Source organism: Thalassophryne amazonica, chromosome 11 (assembly GCF_902500255.1).
Source record: "Thalassophryne amazonica chromosome 11, fThaAma1.1, whole genome shotgun sequence".
NCBI lineage: Eukaryota > Metazoa > Chordata > Actinopteri > Batrachoidiformes > Batrachoididae > Thalassophryne > Thalassophryne amazonica.
Window position 1 is genome coordinate 50,133,846 of NC_047113.1, and position 7,983 is coordinate 50,141,828.

Sequence of the window (7,983 nt, forward strand, 5' to 3'; positions counted from 1 at the left end):
CTAACCCTGGGATTCATAGTCTGACGGTGTCTGGCTCTAACTGATGCATGGGCACAGAAGTGAGTTATTTGGATTTGCATTTTAAAAATGGGGGCTGCCGGCATTAATCACTGCTTTCTGAACCTGCTGGTGATTCGTCAAAAAAGAAACCTAAGCAAACATTTTTGTAGAGCATATTTATGTAGAGAAACTGAAATGGACATTTTTGTGTTTATAAATGACCAAGAAAATAGCTTTGAGCTGATTCCTCGTCTGTTGTGAGAACCAGGTTGTGACGTGGGGCTGCCGAGAAGCCAGGTTTCCAGTTGACACTGGCAACGTTAACGTTGGAAAAGTGCAGTCAGCCCACATCTGCCTGAACAAACCTCCAAACCTGCTATTGTCTTGAAAGTGTCTCATCATATATATATGTGTGTGTGTGTGTGTGTGTCTGTCTTCATATTTTCCACTGGTCTTATCTGAACCGACTTTTCCTACAAATGGATTTTGACGGTCTTAAGAGGAAATGAACTAGTAAACAGGAGCAGCTCACCACAGAGGCAATCAGACGGGTGAGACGAGGCCCCGGGGAGGCAGATTTGTTTAAGTCTTTGCTACTTTACGCCACTGTTCAGCACTGTTACAGGACCAGTTGGGTTTTTGCGGTCAGCGTGACTCAAAGGGTGCGTGCAGCCAGATTTTTGGGCTTGAGCCAACAAACACTCATTGCTCGTGTCTATTCCAGGATGCCGGCCTGGGCTCTCTGTTGTCTGGCCTCCACCCGGCCCTTGTATAGAGGGTTTGACTCCTGTTTCTGCAGCAATGAGTTTATCTGTGAAAGAGCAGGAGTGTCTCTTGCTAGTGTTGAAATGCTGCTGTTGGGAATGGCTCAAGAATCATGCAGAGTTTTCAGAGTGACTGATTACATGTGAAATAGTGTCTTTAACAGCTCAGTTATTGTCTCCACATCTTTCTTTTGACATCTATCATTTACTCAGAATAAGACCTGAATAAGTAACAGGAGGTTATGTTTTAAAATCTTCCCGACTGTCTTTCACCCACATCTGTGTGTTCATTTGTGCTGAGACTCATAACTTGGAACAGCACCCATCGAGTGCATATCGTCACCAAGTGCACAATCATTGAAGCTTGCTTTGGGATAAAAACTGTTTTGGCTGTAATTTGCATTATTGACATAGCACAAATGTATATTTTACTGCAACAGATCCAAATCCGCTGAGATCTGCAGAAGATTTAACTTAATATAAACACATTTTCTTTGTAATGTTTTTAATATTAATTGTTTGAATTTTAGTAAGGAAACTCAAAAAGAAATAAACAGATTTCCATTAAATTTGGTGAGCCAGATAGATAAGGTTCCAGGAAATTTGAATTTTATTCGCAACAAATTTTGGATCCAGGATCCATAAAATGTTTAAGCGGTATGTGGCCTTGATCGAGGTTTGCACTCTGAATGCCTTCTAGTTTTTGTTGGAATTGCCTATGTGTAAATGGAGAAACCCTAAAATTGTCATTCCCTACTACCCCCATCACACTCATTCGGAATTAGCAGGAATCAAGCAGAAACGGCTGGAATGAAAAAAATAAAACTTCCACTACATTCGGGTGGAAATTTCAAACAAATAGAAATGCTTACAGCTTTGTAAGAATGCCATTCGAATACTTAGAATGTGCTCCGAACTCGCCTCAAATGATTCTTGCACATGTCGCGTGTATCAGCCTTCAAATGCAGTTCAAATATAGTTTGAACACAGTAGGAATACCCAGAATGCTGCTGGAATGCAGTAGGAATGCTAAGAATGCACTCCAAATCCCATGCGATTGCTGCCCGAATACCACCCAGAGTTTGGTAGGAAGGTACCTCGAATCAATCAATCAATTTTTTTATATAGCGCCAAATCACAACAAACAGTTGCCCCAAGGCGCTTTATATTGTAAGGCAAGGCCATACAATAATTATGTAAAACCCCAACGGTCAAAACGACCCCCTATGAGCAAGCACTTGGCTACAGTGGGAAGGAAAAACTCCCTTTTAACAGGAAGAAACCTCCAGCAGAACCAGGCTCAGGGAGGGGCAGTCTTCTGCTGGGACTGGTTGGGGCTGAGGGAGAGAACCAGGAAAAAGACATGCTGTGGAGGGGAGCAGAGATCGATCACTAATGATTAAATGCAGAGTGGTGCATACAGAGCAAAAAGAGAAAGAAACAGTGCATCATGGGAACCCCCCAGCAGTCTACGTCTATAGCAGCATAACTAAGGGATGGTTCAGGGTCACCTGATCCAGCCCTAACTATAAGCTTTAGCAAAAAGGAAAGTTTTAAGCCTAATCTTAAAAGTAGAGAGGGTGTCTGTCTCGAATGCAGTCAGAACATGCCCGGAATGGCTGCAGAATATGGCTAAAACATCTAACCATCTAAAGAGAATGCATCTCGGATATTTTGAATGTACTTCTAAAGGAATACCGAAATAGATTCCACTTGCTCTTGAGGTGCATTCTGGCTAATTCAGGACATTCTGGCAGGATTTGAAGTGGCTGACCATTTAGATTCTCCCCTCGAATGTGGTCAGAATGTTTTGAATGCTGTTGGGATGTTGTGGGAATAGTTAAGAGTGCAGTCAGAATAAATACACTTCAAATGCCGTTTGGTACATCTCCACTTCTACACCTCAAATGTTTTGAGCATGAGCAGGACATTCAAGCTGGCCACAAGAATGGGTCTGGGTGTTTGGAATGCAGTCAAAGGTTTTAGAAAGCACTTTGTCTATTCCAGAATATACAATTTCAGTGCAACTGCTTTCCGGCTCATTCCACCTCTAGTGTGACGGGTATATAAGTAAAAATTTGGTTGGGGGAGGGCACAGTGGTGCAAATGCCTTCTGAAACTGAAGGTTTCTAGTTGAAAGCCACTCATGACTGTTCTGATGTCAAACTTGTGCCAAATCAATGTGGATCCATATCCACTGCAGTGACCCTGAGCAGCCAAACTAAGCTCTTTGTCCACCAATAACTACCATATGGACTGTGTGTGTGTGTGTGTGTGTGTGTGTGTGTGTGTGTGTGTGTGTGTGTGTGTGTGTGTGTGTGTGTGTGTGTGTGTGTGTTTAAACCACCTTTGCATTTGACTGCACTGAACATGTGGGATTAGCCGAGATGACGGAGATAATTGGGCAGTTGTTGATCTACGAAATATATAACTAAACAGAAATGACTGTACTCCAATCAGAAAATGAATGATTCCATTTTCATGGACGCCACCTGGTGGCCACCTTGGACTTGTAATTGGGCTTTTTCAATATTTCAGCTTTTAGGTGACAGGATCTTTATTTCAGTGGTGCTAATCACAAAAATGTATAGTTGTCCACATTTAACAATTCAAGATTGCCACCCAAAAACGTGACTTTACTCACATGCACATAGTTGTACATTAGCACCATTGGGGAAAATGTGTTTTTAATAACTGGGATCAACATTTTTTGTCATCTAGTAGCTGAGGTGTTGAAAAAAAAAAAAAAATTTTTTTCCATCCATCTTCCAAATGATACTTGCATACACTTTCCATAAATGTATAGTTTTACTATAACCCCTGGCAAAAAATATGGAATCACCGGCCTGGGAGGGTGTTCATTCAGTTGTTTAATTTTGTAGAAAAAAAGCAGATCACAGACATGACACAAAACTAAAGTCATTTCAAATGGCAACTTTCTGGCTTTAAGAAACACTATAAGAAATCAGGAAAAAAAATTGTGGCAGTCAGTAACGGTTACTTTTTTAGACCAAGCAGAGGGGAAAAAATATGGAATCACTCAATTCTGAGGAAAAAATTATGGAATCATGAAAAACAAAAGAACGCTCCAACACATCTGGCTTTTATAACAGCTTGCAGTCTCTGAGGCATGGACTTAACGAGTGACAAACAGTACTCTTCATCAATCTGGCTCCAACTTTCTCTGATTGCTGTTGCCAGATCAGCTTTGCAGGTTGGAGCCTTGTCATGGACCATTTTCTTCAACTTCCAAAGATTTTCAATTGGATTAAGATCCGGACTATTTGCAGGCCATGACATTGACCCTTTGTGTCTTTTTGCAAGGAATGTTTTCACAGTTTTTTTCATCCCCAAACATCCTTTCAATTGATGGGATAAGAAAAGTGTCCAAAATATCAACGTAAACTTGTGCATTGATGATGTAATGACAGCCATTTCCCCAGTGCCTTTACCTGACATGCAGCCCCATATCATCAATGACTGTGGAAATTTACATGTTCTCTTCAGGCAGTCATCTTTATAAATCTCATTGGAACGGCACCAAACAAAAGTTCCAGCATCATTACCTTGCCCAATGCAGAGTCGAGATTCATCACTGAATATGACTTTCATCCAGTCATCCACAGTCCACGATTGTTTTTCCTTAGCCCATTGTAACCTTGTTTTTTTTCTGTTTAGGAGTTAATGATGGCTTTTGTTTAGCTTTTCTGTATGTAAATCCCATTTCCTTTAGGCGGTTTCTTACAGTTCGGTCGCAGACATTGACTCCAGTTTCCTCCCATTCGTTCCTCATTTTTGTTGTGCATTTTCGATTTTTGAGACATATTAAGTTTTCTGTCTTGACGCTTTGATGTCTTCCTTGGTCTACCAGTATGTTTGCCTGTAACAACCTCCCCATGTTGTTTGTATTTGGTCCAGACTTTAGACACAGCTGACTGTGAACAACCAACATCTTTTGCAACATTGCGTGATGATTTACCCTCTTTTAAGAGTTTGATAATCCTCTCCTTTGTTTCAATTGACATCTCTCGTGTTGGAGCCATGATTCATGTCAGTCCACTTGGTGCAACAGCTCTCCAAGGTGTGATCACTCCTTTTTAGATGCAGACTAACGAGCAGATCTGATTTGATGCAGGTGCTAGTTTTGGGGATGAAAATTTACAGGGTGATTCCATAATTGTTTCCTCAGAATTGAGTGATTCCATATTTTTTTCCTCTGCTTGGTCTAAAAAAGTAACCGTTACTGACTGCCACAATTTTTTTTTTCTTGATTTCTTACAGTGTTTCTTAAAGCCAGAAAGTTGCCATTTGGAATGACTTTAGTTTTGTGTCATGTCTGTGATCTGCTTTTTTTTTCCACAAAATTAAACAACTGAATGAACATCCTCCGAGGCCGGTGATTCCATAATTTTTGCCAGGGGTTGTACTTTAAACAAAATTCCAACCAGATTACATAAGTACTGACACCAAAGTCTTCAGGGTCTACTATAGGAGTTACTTCTGTCTAGGGTCCTGCTGTAAACCTAAGCTTTTTTACTAAATGGGAAAAGAGTGGTTTTAATGTCAAACTGGAAACCTTTTAATTTGGGGCAATCATCATAAAAAGTTGATGATGGATCATTTAAAAGATTTTTTTTTTTATGTTTCAAAGATGGGCTGTTTTTTTTTTGTTGTTGTTGTTTGTTTTTTCTTTCTTAAATGTTTTTCAGGCCTGACCTGAGATGGACACTTCATTTTTGTGGCACATTTCAACAGGTGGACGGAGCCACAAAATGTTATGGGGATTTTGGGCCTGGCCAAAGGTATGTGATCTACTGAGTGCCTGTCTTTTGTTTTGATTTTTTTCCCCACTCTTATCATTTGTTGCACACTGAATCCTCTTTTTCTTTTTGCTGTTTTTGTGGGGGGTTTTTCCAGTTCTTTGTATATTGGAAACAGCTGTGAACACACAGTCAGGCACACACAGAGTAGGACCCTGACAGCTCCAACTCTGGTTCCCTTTTCGATTATGGCCATGTGATATGAGAATTAAGATGAAAATTGTACATGGAGGTGGGCACTTTGATTCACATCCCTTTGTCATAATGCGCGCATCTTTAATTGTGGCTTTCCCCGCGTATCCTCTGTTATAAGTGGAATTCCTTTGAGTGTATTTGTCCATAGCAGAGGTCCTCCACTGGCATGAAATGGAGTTCATTGGCCAGCGTGAAAACATACACACTCATGCAGAGGTTGAATTAACCCAGCGGGGTATGAGCCAATGAGCAGCCTTCATGCTGACTCCAGAAGCTGCTGTAGTTTCTCCTCAGCACAGGTCATCCTTTCCTCCTCTAATTGGGGAAAAAGGGCCATTTGTGTCTATGATGCTTTATTTCCAGTTAAAGGCATCATACAGCTGCAAAGACCATACAGAAGCTTGTAGGAACTAGGGTGGAGTTGCAGGTAATTTATTTTTGCTGCAACCCTTTATTTATTTGGCTGTTTATTTTACCGTATGGCATCCCATTCATCTTAATGAGCTACTGTAAGACAATGTAAGCTCTGTGCACAAGACAGGGCAGATGGAAATAAACATCCAAAGTTCCTACACACTGCAGAAAAAAAGATTTTTCAGCATTACTGTGCAGCAGGCAGAAAAAAAAAAACAACTTCCAGGTTTAATAGATCCAGCAGACTTTATTAAAATGAGCTGTGTCAGCCTGAAATTGATGATGATCACAACAGATAAGTAGACTTTTTGTACATTACTGCCCTTTGGTTCAAACTATGTTCTAATTCAGGTTTGTAAATGCTGACATACCGGTTGGAGGGAAATTCTGTTTAGTTGCTTGTTAAAGGTCCTGTGAATGACATTTTAAACATTAATGCAGCAGTCAGTAATTATTTTCAATGTAAAGAGGTAATGGCGGTTTGTCAAATCTCAAGGAATTTGATTTTCAGCACTATAAATGAAATGTGGCACAGTGTTATACGGACTCAAGTTCTTCCCTGGTAAAAACAGAGGTCAATCATGGGGGTCAGTGTCACTAGGGTCAAATGTCAGATTGCCTTAGTCCTACTTCATGCGCACGGCTGCTATTACGGCATACTCAGACATGTCAGAATTGTTACGCTGCATGCCAAAATCGAGTGTTCTACACATTTCATGTGTGCACAGCTTTTATTTACCTTCTTTTTGATGCTCATTATCTCGCACACAAAAGAAGTCATGTGAGATGATCTTGTTTTTTGTTGGTTTGTTTGTTTTTCAAAGAAATTGTTCAGAGGTTGAGGAATTTCCTTTTGTGGTTTCAGTATGAAAAACAATCATCCATCCAAAAAAACTAACAGCTGTAATGGTAAATATCCCTAAACATGAATCAAACAGCATTCTCTGCAGTGTTCTTATTTTGGACAGAATCCCGCATGCTCTTCCACTCACAGATACACAAACAACTTTTTTTTTTAATTTATTTTGACAATATTTTCTGTGGTTTCTAAGATCAGAAAACTCCCCTCATTGGGTTTTTTTTTTTTTTTTTTTTTTTTTTTTTTTTGAGACGAACAGTCACTTTAGGGCACTGGCTCATCTCCAAGCTATCTTGAAATGAAAAACACACAATAAGCTATGAAGAAAACAACAAATACGAACATAATTACTTACAGAACCAAAGCTAAAACACTGGAAATCCAGTTCAGAAAAAATATGATCAGAATAGTCCAACAGTCCTCTCTGTCTGCTGATTACAGAACACTTTTTGTGTACTTACGATGATATAACAACTTGGCTCTGCAGTCTAGTTCGTGCTCGTTATCGCTCTTGTTAAATTGTGGAGCTTCGCAATCAGACTGCAGTCAGTGATGATGGTTTTGGCCTGTAATCATGAAGTCTGATGATTCATGGGCATTTTTTTTCTTTCAGTCCTGCAGGATGAAGAGGTGGATTTGCCTCCGATTTCTGCATTTTCATGGTCAAACACCTCTGACCGCCCTTCAGACATTATCAAAATGAATTGTCTGATCTCCTTGTTGACTGTTCCGCCTGTTCACATTGTGTGTGATTATTGCTCAGTGACACCAGATGCTGCGCTGTATGTCTTAAAAAAAAAACAAAAAAAAAACACGTTTTCTCCCTGCAGATTCCTTTATTTTAACATGTGACATGGAGTTCACCCCCACCCCCTTTTAAATGCTCATTTAGACACATGCAACAATTATATAGTGAAGAAAACTAGTGCCA